We start from the raw sequence: 15,610 nt of genomic DNA, 5'->3' as shown, positions 1-15,610 counted from the left end.
GCGTGACGTCATCACCTCTGGTCTGTCCCCGACACGCTGAAAATATGGGATTTAATTTCCTATTGTAAGGCTGGGGTAAGCCGGATAAAGAAATCTAGGGCGCTGGTCTGTTTGTCTTTTCTCAGGAGGTGTTATTTAATTATAACTAGATATAAGTAGAACTTGTTAGGGTTTCGATTATATTAGAAGGCCTTCTAGAAAGAGCGGGCTATATCTGCTACTGCTATAGTAGCGTTCCCTAAGAGGGTTATGGTCTATATCTTGAATCTTCCCTAATCTTAACAGAGATCTTTAGTATCTCTCTTGGTTTATAGTTCGAGATAACTAAACTACTATTAGTGATATTTAGAATCTATCTTAAATACTATAGTATCCATCTAGGAATGACTATTGGGGAAGTCCTAAGTATTTATATTAAAATAGTAATTAAGGTCCTTTAGCTATTCCGATCTTTCTTAGATACTAAAGTTAAGGTACAATATATAGAGGGTATCTATCTTAATTTAGGTATATCTTAACTCCGGGGATTAGGAGTGTTATAGAGGTCTTGTTTATATATAGACTTGGTCTTCCAGCTTACGGATCTGCTATAGAAGCTCTGTATATTAAGTCTGGTAGATGATTTTGTCTTAGAGAGTCTGGAGTTTAGCCTCGGAAGGGGTTATAAGGGTAAGAGTTTGTAGGGTATCCTCAAGATTCTTAGTAGCAAGTAGGGGACCCTTCTGGGTCTCTAAGGTTCTAGTTGGTGGTATAGGGATCGGAATCTCGCCTTTAGCGAGGTCTGGGGTTCTACGCAAAGAGGCCCTTCGGACAGATTGGTGGGTGATTTGTTAACTTATCCTTAGGTTACTTAGGTAGCCGGGGGAGAAGTGTTAGAATTGTAATAAACTTATCAGATTAGGGTGACATCTATGGGCTAGGCGAGATATACTAAGGAGAGAGTATGAGGAGTTGGTTCAACTTGATACAGCGACTAACACTTAAGGAGTATAAGTCGGGCCCTAGAGGAATCCCTCTCTATATACGGCCGGACTTGGTGCCGAATCCTATAGCCAATACGGCAATAGATCTACATGATCCTTAATATAGTGTTTCCTTTGTCTTTCTTGATAGTTAGTACTATTACCCTAAGATATAGAAGAGGATAATACCTACTATTATATAAGACTCCCTCTTACCTATATATTAAAGATATTTCCCTAACTCTACCTATAAGATAGTATAAGTAATATAGAGAATATCAACTACTAGGGTAGTCCTGACTACTACCCTATTGGTACTATTAGTATTATCAGTAAACTCTTTCAAAAAGTTACCTATACTTATATTCAGACATTAAGTATAATAAGCCTACTCGATATTTATAGTATAAAAACCTAGGTCTAGGGATAACCTAACCTAGGGCCACCTAACTTACAGTAATTACAGCTATAGTAGATACTGGAATAGCTATAGAGAGTAATATAAGAAATAGGAAGAAGACTTAGATATTTAAATCAAGAATGGTTAAGGAAGTAAAAACTCTAAAGAACCTGATAATACTAATAGATCACCCTTTACCCCAGGGAGTCCCTCTTAAGCCTATAAATAAAGGCCCGACCTAAACATCATCAAAGGAAGCCACAGCCAAACACAAAGCCAGACCCTACCTAAAACCCCCTAGGAGACCCAGCCAAAGCCACCACACATAAGAAAGAAATGGATATACTAAATTAGTAACAACAGTAAGAATAGAAGATACTACTATCTGAGGACAGACAGTTATAGAGGAGGGGGTAATTGTTAAGGAAGACAAAGGAAACACTATATTAAGGATCATGCAGATCTATTGCCGTATTGGCTATGGGATTCGGCACCAAGTCCGGCTGCACATAGAGGGGGGATTCCTCTAGGGCCCGACTTACACTCCTTAAGTGTTAGTCGCTGTATCAAAGTGAACCAACTCCTTGTGCTCTCTCCTTAGTATATCTCGCCTAGCCCATAGGTGTCACCCTAATCTGACGAGTTCATTACAATAAATACTAACCCAAGCACCCATTCTAACATATCTATCTTAATCATAAAGGGTTTCGCTAAGTCCGGCTAGACAAATATAGGGGCTATAGTCATCAACTTCTTCAGCTCTCAGAAGGAGACCTTAGCAGCCACTATCTAGTAAATAGGGCAAAAGCATTTAGCACATAGCTTAACATCCTATTCCTTCAACAATTCATATAATAGTATATATATATTGTCAGCAATTCAGGCTGATTCTCTGCCTGAATTCCTGGGACCAAAAGTGGCTCTTTTGGTCTAAAGATTGTGCTAACTAATTCATCCCGCGATCAAGCATTTTGTTGCGGAATGAATGGCTATTGTTTTGATCTGATCCATCAGATCAAAGACCATCTTCTCTCGTCTGAGAAGATTCACAACCCGAACCCTGTTGTTAAGATCAATGGTTATAAGATGAGATGAAAGACTTGATCATTTCGGATTCCGTGGATCTTTCATCCCATGTTCTGAGACCTTTGGTCTTATGTTTATCTGTTTAGTCTAATGTTCTATAAAACCTGATCTTACCCCTTAGTTAGTTGAGCATCGAATTCAATCTTTTGGGATCAGTAGTATCTTTGTTTGATTCTTTCCTTCCATTCCATCCTAAGTTTGGATCCAACTTGGTCGTATGTCATTCCATCTGATCCGTGTTGTCTGATCTTTTGGTCTTATCTTTACCCTTTCCTCCCAAGTCCCCTGTAACTTGGTATCCCCTGTTCAGCTGATATCCTCTGCGTGACGTCATCACCTTTGGTCTGTCCCTGACACGCTGAAATTAGATAATACCCTAGAGGGTTCTATAGTCTCTTACTAGGCTTTGGCTAGATCTTTAATCTTTATAGATCCTAAGTATAATTATTATTAGTATATATTATCTATAGATAATCTAGCTTTATTTATATTTATATATAATAAGGAATATATATCTATGATTAAAGCTTATAAAGCTCTCTAGGCTATATATAATTATATTAATACTAATATAGAGTAACTTTAATATAAGCTTATCTATACTAGCGCTATTCCTAATCTAAACAAGGAGCTAACTCCTTCTCTAGCTCTAGAGATAAATCCCTTTAAGGATTCTGACTGATCTCTACTATTTATATCAGACAATATTTATTCCTTTATACTTTAGTTAGTTTTTTTTATTTTTTCTTTATCTCTTTAAGATCCTTTAAAATAAGATATATCTCCTAATTGGTAGATCTATATATAAAAATAATATAAATATATAAATAAATAGTCTTTAGGTCTAAATATATAAAGTTTTTACTTCCTCTATAATCTAGTAATTATAGCCTATTATATAGATTACTTTTTTATAGATATAGATATTATAATAACTAATAGACCTTTTATTAATATATACTTATAGTTAATAATAACCCTTTTATATATACTATCTTTCTTTTATAGCTATACTATATTCTAAGGAATATCTTCCTTCTTTTACTTATCTAAGTTACCTATATCTGATTCCTCTAAATTGGTAATATTAGACTTATCTAATAATATATAACCTAAGTTATCTTCTAAGAGGTTTTAAACTCTAAGGTAACTATATCTTAGTGTGTCAAGGAAGACAAAAGAAACACTATATTGAGGATCATGCAGATCTATTGCCGTATTGGCTATGGGATTCGGCACCAGGTCCGGCCGCACATAGAGGGGGATTCCTCTAGGGCCCGACTTACACTCCTCAAGTGTTAGTCGCTGTATCAAAGTGAACCAACTCCTCGTGCTCTCTCCTTAGTATATCTCGCCTAGCCCACAGGTGTCACCCTAATCTGACCAGTTTATTATATAGTGGTTCTAATTCTACGGAGGTCGGTCCGGAAAGTTCTCGCCAGAAATTATAATTTCTTTTTCTTGATATATTACCGGCCCTGTATGTCAGGTGTATAGCCTGCTGTATATTGGATGTATTGCCGTGTTACGTACTAGGCTAAATATTGCTTATAACACCCGTGGACACGTAGATCTTTATCTTTTACCCCGCCTACAGTCCGTACACCCCTTCACACTTTTATCCCACCTACACAGCTACACTTTTGTCCCACCTATACAGCTACAATGAAGACCAATATTGCGCAACGTGCTGTCATTGTATACCTAAGGGCCCAAGGACATGCCCCTAAGGAGATCAGTGAATTTATGAATATTCCACGGCGTACTATAGGAGACATATGGAACCGTGCACTCGAACGAGGTTTTCAGCCGAATCAGCGACCATTCAATATATCAGATGAAATGTTAGCTGATAAAGCACGTTCTGGGCGTCCATCTAAGCAAACAGATGAGCTTAAAACCACACTTGGGGCGAAAATCCGTGTAGACCGCTATGGGCGTGAGAAAACATGTGAACAGCTAGCTGCAGAGCTACGCAGTGAATCAGGTTAGTTATTCTAAGATTTGATATTTTATTTAGTGTGTTATTTAATATGTTATTTAGTATAATATTTGATGTGTTACTTGGTGTGTTATTTGATATGTTATCTCATATGTTACTTGATATGTTATTTCCTCTAATATTTCTTCTATAATTAGGGATTAATATATCAAAAACAACAGTTTGGCATGTACTACGAAAAATTGGCCTACGAAAAACAAAGCCTACACGTAAGCCTGGGCTTGCCGCTGAGCAGAAAAAACAACGTCTTGAATGGTGTTTAAAACACGCCCATTGGACTATAGAAGACTGGAAGAATGTGATTTGGACTGATGAAACTGCGGTTGTTTTATTACACCGTCGGGGTGGATATCGTGTATGGCGTACTTCTAGTGAGCGGTTCGTCCGAAGCTGTATTCGAGAACGTTGGAAGGGGGCCTCTGAGTTCATGTTTTGGGGTGCTTTTTCTTATGATCAGAAGGGCCCCTGTCATTGTTGGGTACCTGAAACTACAGCCCAAAAGCGTGAAGCAGAACACCAAATCGCCGAATGGAATACTGAATTAGAGCCTATTATGCGTGCAGAATGGGAGCTTAATTCAGGTATACAGCGATTAGGGCTACGCAATAAGCCTGGAAGACAACCTCAGTGGAGATGGACTCAGAAGAATGGAAAGCTTGCACGCAATTCGAAAGGTGGAATCGATTGGTACCGATACAACACCGTGATTTTAGCCCCAAAACTACTTCCATTCGCCCAAGAATGTGCTCGAATTCGAACGAAAACAATAGTTCAAGAGGATAAAGCACCAGCCCATTCACATCACTACCAACAGCGAATATTTGATATAATGGGGGTCCAACGAATGATCTGGCCTGGAAATTCGCCTGATCTAAATATGATTGAACCTGCATGGCCTTGGATGAAGAGATACACTACGCGAAAAGGAGCACCTAAATCGCGTAAAGAAGGGATTAAAGTATGGGAGGCTGCGTGGCGTGATCTACCACAGGCGCAAATTCAAGCTTGGATTGAACGTATACCATGGCATATACAGCAAGTCATTAGACTAGAAGGGGGCAACGAATACGGTGAGGGGCGTGATAAATTAGGTGAAGTAGCCCCTAGCGGGTTAGGTGATAACGCCTATAACAGCGGCAGCGGCAACGACAGCGACAGCGACAGCGACAGCGACAGCGACAGCGACAGCGATATATGGGAAGATATGTGAATATTTACTGTTTCAAGCTGTTATTATATTTCAGTACTATATATTTCCGTTTTATATACATCTTGATTACGCGATATATTTCAATATTTACTGTATATAGCCTAGTGTGAGAAAAAGAAATTATAATTTCTGGCGAGAACTTTCCGGACCGACCTCCGTAGATTCTTCTTATATATATAATTAATCATATATCTAGTAATTATATCCTTCTCTACTAGCTCCTATTATATACTATTATAATAGAACTATTCCTATTCTTTTTAAGTAAATATAGATAGTTTGGAGTAGAAGGAGGTATTATCTTTCTCTAGGATCTTCTAAACCTCTTTAGGTCTTAAAATATTTAGACTGGTATATCTTATTGTAGACTGTATAGCCTGGGATATCTATAACTTTTTTAGATTATCTATATTTACTTCTAGTAATCTTAATCTATTTATAAGGGTTTAGAGTATTTATCTAGAGGGCTCTATAAGGATATAGGTTCTAAGGATATGGGATTCTAGTATCTGGTATAGTCTAAACTATTTACTCTTAAATTTCTTCCTACTCTTATTTTAAATCAATATCTAGCTATCTTTCTAGAAGCTTATCTTAGTAATCTTAGAGTTATAACGTAATTCCCGGTCTCGCCGTACACCCGGTCTCGCCGTACACCCGGTCTCGCCGTACACCCCATCAAAAATCACGTCCATCTACCTACCTACCTACTTCAAACATCTACCATGCCACCAATTCGCTCTGAATCTCGGCAGAAATTAATCAACCAAGAGGGCAAGATCCTATTGGCACTGGAAGATTTAAAAAATTGCCGTATCACCACTCTCCGTGCAGCAGCGAAGCTCTACAATATACCCCATACAACGCTAGCCGACCGCGTAAATGGCGTACAAGCACGTGTTGATCAACGCCTACCTAGCTATAAATTGACACAGCTTGAGGAGGATTTGCTTACTGAATGGATAATATCTATGGATACACGTGGCGCAGCTCCTAGGCCATCTACTGTACGAGATATGGCCAATATTCTACTAGCTGCGTGTGGTAGCCACCCCCCACCTACAGTCGGTGCGAATTGGCCATCAACCTTTATCAATCGACGTGATGAGATTCGAACACGTGTCTCTAGACGATATGACTACCAACGTGCCCTAAACGAAGACCCCAAATCAATTCAAGCATGTTTACAACTGTATAACAAGTTATCAATGAGAACGGGATCCAACCCGAAGATATCTACAACTTTGATGAGACAGGCTTTGCAATGGGCCTTATTTCAACACAGATAGTTGTTACTCGGCAGGAATACTACGGTCGGCAATCTATTCTACAGCCTGGAAACCGTGAATGGGTTACTATAATTGAATCAATCTGTGCAGATGGCTATTCATTACCACCATGTGTGATCTTTAAAGGCAAGGTTGCAGTAGCAAGCTGGTTTGATGATCTACCATCTGACTGGCGATTTGAAGTCTTAGCAATGGCTGGACTACTGATAAGATTGGTCTACGTTGGCTAAAAAAGCTATTCATCCCATCAACAAATTCATGTGTCTGTGGTCGTTTTCGGCTATTGATTCTTGATGGCCATGGAAGCCATCTTACACCCGAATTTGACCGAATCTACTCAGAGAATGATATTATTCCACTCTGTATACCACCATATTCTTTATATCTTTTACAGCCCCTAGATGTTGGCTGTTTTTCTGTGTTGAAAATTGCCTATGGTCGCTTTATAAGTGATCTTACACGTACAGGCTATAACCATATCGACAAGCTTGATTTCTTAGCTGATTTCCAATGTGCACGGGCTGAGGCATTTCGGCCGAATACTATCCAAATAGCTTTTTAACTACTGGATTAGTTCCAATTGATACAGAAAGAGTTCTCTCCAAATTGAATATTTCTCTTCGAACACCTACACCACCAGGTAGCCGACCAAGCAGCAGATCTAGTCAATTTTCACCTAAAACACCTAGAACTGTGGTTCAGCTTCAGAAGCAAGCTTCAATGCTTAAAGATCTCCTAAAACAGCGATCAAAAAGCCCTCTAAGCCCGTCAAAATTGATGCTAGATCAAATTATCAAAGGGCATTCGATAGCACTACATAACACTGCGCTACTAGCTCAAGAAAACGCCAATTTACGCGCAGCGAACGAGAAGAAACGACAGAAGCGCAGTCAATCCGCTAGACAGATACCATGTGAACAGGGTTTGACTGTTGAAGAAGGCCTACAGCTACTTACACAGCTGGATTTGCCAGTGGAACCACCTGTGGTTGAATCATACACCCAGGTTGAACTGCCTGTTCAGCCGAATCAGCCAGCGCCTAGGGCTCAGCCTAGGTGTAGTGGGTGTTGAGAGGTTGGACATCGAATTAATGTATGTAAAAATCGTATTTATAACTGAATTTATTGGTGTTGGGTTAAAATATTTGAATTTTAAAAATTCTAGTGGGGTAGAGTGTACGGCGAGACCGGGAACTACGTTAGATATGATTTATCCTAATTACTTGATTTAGTAAAAGCTTATTAGCTTTTATATTTTATTTAACCTTTTAAGGCTATCTATCTGATCTATGAATGGTTAGATAGGGGATAAATCACTAGGGATTCTTAGGTATTTACTATATAGTAAGAAGAAGGGACTAAACCTTATAATGGTATATTTATAGATCCAAGTAGTAAATAACACTTACTAAAGGTATAGATCCTATGCTTTTGTTAGTTTATTTATTAGATATTTTGTAAGTATCTTTCCTAATAGGCTATTGAAATTCTCTACTTTCCTATTGATATAGGGGTAGTAAGGAGTAGTTATATAGTACTAGCTTCTTAATAGGTTAATATAGTATTATACTACACCGCTAAGAAGGTTCTTACTATGGTTAGAGATAATTTCTTCTGGTATATTGTAATTTATAAATATCTAATTATATATAAATTGTCTAAGTATCTTTTTGGTAGTATCTAGTATAGCTTATACTAATATCTATCTAGTGGTATAATTAATAGTTATGATAATCTAATAATTACTATTTAGGGTTTTTAGTAGATAATTAATAAGATTAATCCCCTAATATATAAATAGCCTAATATCTAGGGTAATAAGATATTATACTATCTCCTATTTAAGGCCTTTCTTTAGGCCTTACAAGACCTAGCAATTTAGATAATTTTTTATAACCAACTCTAATTCTTTCTTTATATTAGGCCACTATCCTTATAGATAAATAACTCTATTTAGTCCTAGGTAACCTAAATAACCATAGTCTTCATATAGACATCTCACCATATCTCTACATATAATTAGCTTAATATATAATACTTTAATATTATCTATATAGATAAACACTAGCTAGTAATACTCTGATATAATCACACATATTAAGAGCCAGATATCTCTAAAGCATAAGTTTAGAGCAAACTTCAAGATTACTCTAATCAGAACCTTATTATCCGGCAGCTCCTAGCGATCCAGGTAGGCCTCGGTAGCCACCAGCCACTATTATTCTAGGACTTTTATAACTATTGGTTTATTAATGGCCTAAGCAATGGCAAGAGTAACGTCCTATATCGGTCTAGACTTTGATATGTTTACAGGACCGGTTTCTAGAAAATCCGGCCGCCGACTTATCGCATCAGGAACTATTACATCCGATCCTTTCCGATACTAAATTTTCAGGTCATACTCTTAAAACTTAGCAACCTAATAAGTAAGATACTTTGTGTAGGTTATTATTATCTGTAGATACTGTAAACTAAGGTGATCGGTGATAACAGTAGTCTTTGTACTGTTCTCAAGATAATAGTCCTATAGCTATAGGGCTTCCTTGATAGTAAGTAGCTCTTTTTCTTATATAGGATAGTTTAATTCCGCCCCGCTTAGCTTTTGCCTATTATATATAATTAGATATAGAACACTATTTTTATCTGTCTGTATAAGCACTAACCTAAGTGCCTATTCTACTATATCTGTCTTAATCATAAAGGTTTTCACTAAGTCTGGCTAGACTAGCACCAGGGCTATGGTTATTAACTTCTTCAGCTCTTATAAGGAGACCTTAGCAGCTACTATCTAGTAAATAGGGCGAAAGTATTTGGCATATAGCTTAACATCCTGTTCCTTCAATAATTCATATAATAGTATATATATACAAAATCTTTAATAAACTAATAATAGTATATAGCAAGCCTAATGAACTATTATACTTTATATATATTCTTTGGTCTAGGCCAATTCTGGATAGCCTTAACCTTCGCCAGTATAGCTGATATTATACCGTTCCTAATAAAGAACACATAGAATTCAACTTTCATAGACATAAGGTCATACTTTGCTAGTATCGCATATAGCTGATGCTTATATAGCAATTCCAACACTTTTAATAAGTGTTTATAGTGTTCTTCCTTTATCTTCAAGACGATCAATATATCATCCAGGTATACAATAACAAACCATCCTAGATAGGGACATAGCATATTGTTTATAATTATCTAGAATATAGCAGATATATTATATAACCTAAATAGTATTACCAACTACTTATACTTACCCCAAATTATATTAAAGGCTATCTTCTTAACTAAACTAGATCCTATATAAATCTACCAGTATCCTAATATAAGATTAATCTTAGACACCTATATAGTAGTTCTAATATAGTCTAACAGATCCTATATTCTAGGTAATAGGTAACCGTTCTTTATAGTAATTTCATTCAATACATAGTAGTCAATATATATTCTCTAGCTTCTATTAGGTTTTATAATAAATATCACAGAAAAACCCTAGACACTTAAAGATAGCCAAATAATACCCTTCTTTAGTAGGTCCTTAATCTATCTAGCCTATTCTTAGAGCTTCTTATCTGATATCAAGTATAAATTAATATTAACTTTCAGCGTGTCGGGGACAGACCAAAGGTGATGACGTCACGCAGAGGATGTCAGCTGAACAGGGGATACCAAGTTACAGGGGACTTGGGAGGAAAGGGTAAAGATAAGACCAAAAGATCAGACAACACGGATCAGATGGAATGACATACGACCAAGCTGGATCTAAACTTAGGATGGAATGGAAGGAAAGAATCAAACAAAGATACTACTGATCCCAAAAGATTGAATTCGATGCTCAACTAACTAAGGGGTAAGATCAGGTTTTATAGAACATTAGACTAAACAGATAAACATAAGACCAAAGGTCTCAGAACATGGGATGAAAGATCCACGGAATCCGAAATGATCAAGTCTTTCATCTCATCTTGTAACCATTGATCTCAACAACGGGGTTCGGGTTGCGAATCTTCTCGGACGAGAGAAGATGATCTTTGATCTGATGGATCAGATCAAAACAATAGCCATTCATTCCGCAACAAAATGTTTGATCGCGGGATGAATTAGTCAGCACAATCTTTAGACCAAAAGAGCCACTTTTGGTCCCAGGAATTCAGGCAGAGAATCAGCCTGAATTGCTGACAGCTTTCTTAGTTGCTTTAATAGTATATTATTCTTTATAGGAATAATCAAAACTACTTTTTGATAGAGGGGTTATAGTTAGGAGGTTAGTACTAGTTCTACTATAGTAGAGGCTGGTTAGTTCTATTCTACTATAATAGTATTGGCTGTTCTAATAATAATATTATAGGTTTATTCTAACCCTTAGCCTATCTCCTATATATTTATATATATCTTAGCCAGGTCTTAAGAAAGTACTACTAACACTTAGTAAGTATCTTTATCTATAGGCTAATAGATAATCTCTTCTCTTATTAGATAATAGATAATATTCTTATCTATAAATGGTTGTTTATAATAATACTCTATCATAGTCTATAGGTAGTACTATTTTTCTCTTTGGTATAATAGGGTTTAATTAAGTTCTTTTTGATATTCTAAAAGAATCAGAGGTTCTCATACCCTTTTTACACCTGGCATCTTATTCTTTTACTTCTATCTTATTTTACGGTGTAGATTAGGGATTGTGGATTATAGATCTTACCCTTAGAGATAGAAGGATATACCTTAATTTAGTATAAATAAGGGGTAATCATATATTAGCGTCGGTGTTCGGTCTCTTCCGTGTCTAGGTTTATCCGAATAAAGGGAATGGTCCCCGGATGGTCCCTGATTCTCAGGGTTTTCCTCCATCCGCCCTTTTTTGGGGTTGTTGTGATTTCACACTTTCTAGAACACAAAGATGTCGTCTAACGCATCAAGAATAACACTTTCTGTCTTGTATACACGTATCCAGTACCGATCGTTTGAATTCGATTGTTTAAGGGAGTGTACGGATCTGTCTCTGACATATCCTCCCCGAACAGCCGTAGAAGGCATGTTTAGTTAGGACATGCTACTATATGAGATCTTAGGAGGTAAAAGTGCATGTTTGATTAAGTATAGAATAACAGTAGTTTATATACAATCAAACATAATGACATCAGGTGATGTGCGATCATAACAGTAACATGATGTAAGCAAGGAAAGATACATGGTAATCTTGGGGCGAATATCACAATTATAGTATTCTTTAATAAAGCGATAGGGGTTCACTATCTTAACACAGGTTAATTCCACCTTAAACCACCACTTATAGAAGCCTATAAGTAAATGGATCGGATGGTCTTTGAATGTTTTCATAGACAGAAGGATTAGACTTCCTCCTATATAGGGATCTCTATTAATAGCAATATATATATAGATAAACCAATAAGTAGTTCCCTAGGAGTTGGTGATAGTGAGAGAAACACAGAAGACGCCATAGGTTGGGGTTTTAAACCGGCCTATAGCTTGGATAGTAGGTATAGTGAATAGTGCACGCTGGAGCTTCTCTTATAGCACAAATTAATAGCTAATAATATCTATTTCAGTATCTATATCAAGATCTACATAAGTATAGGTTAAGTCACCAACAATAATAACGTATTCGGTAAGCGAGCGGCGTATATAAGCGAGTGGCGCACCCAACCCAAAACACATCCGTGAATTAGCACTTAATTAATTCAACCACCCACCATGCCACCAATTCGCTCTCAAACTTCGAAAAATTCAATCAAACAAGAGGATAGGATCTTACTAGCTATTCAGGCTATAAAGAATCAAGAAATCAGCGCTACCCGGGAAGCAGCCCGTCGTTTTAATATACCGGAGACCTCTTTACGCCGCCGCCTCCGTGGTGTCCAAAATCGCGCGACTTCTCGCGCCAATTCGCATAAATTGACCGAGTCCGAAGAGGAAACTCTTCAAAAATGGATCCTATCTCTTGATGATCGTGGAACAGTACCCTGGCCTACTACTGTACGAGAGACTGCAAATCTTCTTCTTAAGGCCCGTGGAACTACCCCTGTTCAAACTGTTGGGGAAAATGGGTTTATGACTTTGTGAAAAGACATCCTGAACTGTTAAACCGGTTCTTAAGGCGCTATAATTATAAGCGTACTAAATATGAAGATCTAAAAATCATTAGTGAATGGTTTAATCTTGTTTAAAAAACCATATCTTGATATAGTATCGACCCTGACAATATTTATAACTTTGATAAGACTGGTTTTATGATAGAATTAATAGTAACCATAAAGGTTATTATAAGGGCTAAATACTATAGTCAGAGATTACTCTTATAACCTAGAAATTATAAATAGGTGACTATAATTAAATATATAAATACTTTAGGATAGGCACTATCTCTATATATGATTTTTAAAGATAAAGTTTTTATTAAGTCTTGGTTTAATAACCTCCTAGATGATTAGCGATTTAAAGTAAGTCCAAATGACTGGATATCTGATAAAATTGGTATTTATTGGCTTCAAAATCTCTTTATTCTATTAACTTTTTTATGGTTAAAAGGCTAATATCTACTTTTAATTCTTGATAGCTATGGAAGTCATTTAACACTAAATTTTAATAAAATTTATAAAGAAAATAATATCATACTAATTTATATACCTATATATTCATTATACCTTTTATAGCTACTTAATATTGGTTGTTTTATAGTATCAAAATGCTCATATAGTTAGATAGTTGAATAAAAATATAGCTTAGGATTAACTATATTAATAAACTTGATTTCCTTAAAGCATATCCCTTTGCTTAAATTAAGACATTTAAATCGGAGACTATTAAAAATAGCTTGACAGCTATTGGTTTAAACCTTTTTATCCTAATTGGGTTCTATCAAAGCTCAATATTTGTCTTTATACACCAATACCTCTACCAAGCCAGGATAGTGATTCAAGCCAGAACTTCACACCAAAAACCCCTTTTACCGAAAAACAACTACATCGGCAAGCTTCATTAATTAAAGGTTTACTTCATAAAGGATCTCGAAGTCCCCCAAGCCCATCAGATCGCGCAATAAATCAACTTATCAAAGGCTGCCATCTCGCGTTACAAGACGCTGCAATCTTAAAAAAGGAGAACAGCGAATTACGCGCCGCCAACGAAAAACAAAAGCAAAAACAGACTCGATCAACTAGGCAGATTGCTCACGAAGGAGATCTCTCAGTTCAAGAGGTTCGTAAGCTACGTTCAGAGCCATTTAAGGCCCAAGTAGCCTGTATCAATACCTATCGTGAGCAGGTTTCGGAGGGTTTACAGCCACATACATAGGGCCAGCGAGGATATGGAATATGTAGATGTCCAGGGCATAGAAGGGAGATATGTCCAGATAGACCTAATTAGTTTATTGAATTAATCTTATCATATTTTGGTTAAGAAAAATACATTTAAAATTTATAACTTTGGTTGGGTGCGCCACTCGCTTACCAAATACGTTAGGGTAATATAACTATATAGAGGTCCCTACTATAGAGGAATTCTAAGTCGCAGCTAAGGGATTATCTACAACTTGCTCCCGTTTCCCTATAAGTCGGTGGTGACTCGCTGGATCTTCACTAGGCGTTTGTTTCTTGTTGAGTTTGGATAATGATTGGTATAATGTCTATATTCCTTATACTTAAAGTATTAAATATCAGAGTGGCTATAGGTTTTCTTAGAGTAGTAAGAGGGACTCTAAACCCTTACTAATAGGGGTATGGTTTAGATTATCATATTAGTAATAAGTGTCAAGGAAGACAAAGGAAACACTATATTGAGGACCATGCAGATCTATTGCCGTATTGGCTATGGGATTCGGCACCAAGTCCGGCTGCACATAGAGGGGGATTCCTCTAGGGCCCGACTTACACTCCTCAAGTGTTAGTCGCTGTATCAAAGTAAACCAACTCCTCGTGCTCTCTCCTTAGTATATCTCGCCTAGCCCACAGGTGTCACCCTAATCTGACCAGTTCATTACAATAAGAGTTAGAAGAATAACCACCTTGATCTCTTCTATTCCCTTATAAGGAATTTCCTCGATCTTAACCTCTTCCTCTGCGACTGGGAAAGCAGGGGGTTAAATTAGGGTTATGGTCATTTCCTTGGTTATTTACCTAGGAGTAGGTATACTTTCGGTCCTTATACTTACTATCTCTTATAATCGACCAGTAATAATTTACCAGGGTAACCATCTCTTCTCTAGTCCTAGATAAATTAGGATAATATGATTAGATTTTTTCCTATAAGGATAGTAGAAGACAAGAGAAATAGTCTAGGGTACTAGTAGGGCCTGGTTTTAGTAGTAAATAGGCTTTGATAGTAGATATAAAGGAATAGAATAAAGCTAGGGTATCTTACTCACACTACCATATATTTATAAGATATTTAGCCATATCGGATTCAGCCATAGCGGAATTTTAGATCAGGGTTATGGTCTATTTCTCAAAGCGATCCTAGTTGATTTAGACAATAGTCATCTCGAACTTGTTGAGGCTTTCTAGGTAGCTGAACCAGAGCTGGCGAGGTTATTCACTTAGGTGCTAGGTAGCCTGGCTAACCCATCTTTCTTTAGGGTATTCTTCCGGAAAAGTTTGGAAGAAATTCTTGAGGTTCCGCAGCCAGTAGGTGCAGG

The sequence above is a fragment of the Penicillium malachiteum genome (assembly GCF_028827825.1).
Source record: "Penicillium malachiteum strain IBT 17515 chromosome Unknown utg000003l:1.0-4950554.0:1.0-4952489.0, whole genome shotgun sequence".
Taxonomy (NCBI): domain Eukaryota; kingdom Fungi; phylum Ascomycota; class Eurotiomycetes; order Eurotiales; family Aspergillaceae; genus Penicillium; species Penicillium malachiteum.
This window is presented reverse-complemented; position numbering follows the sequence as displayed.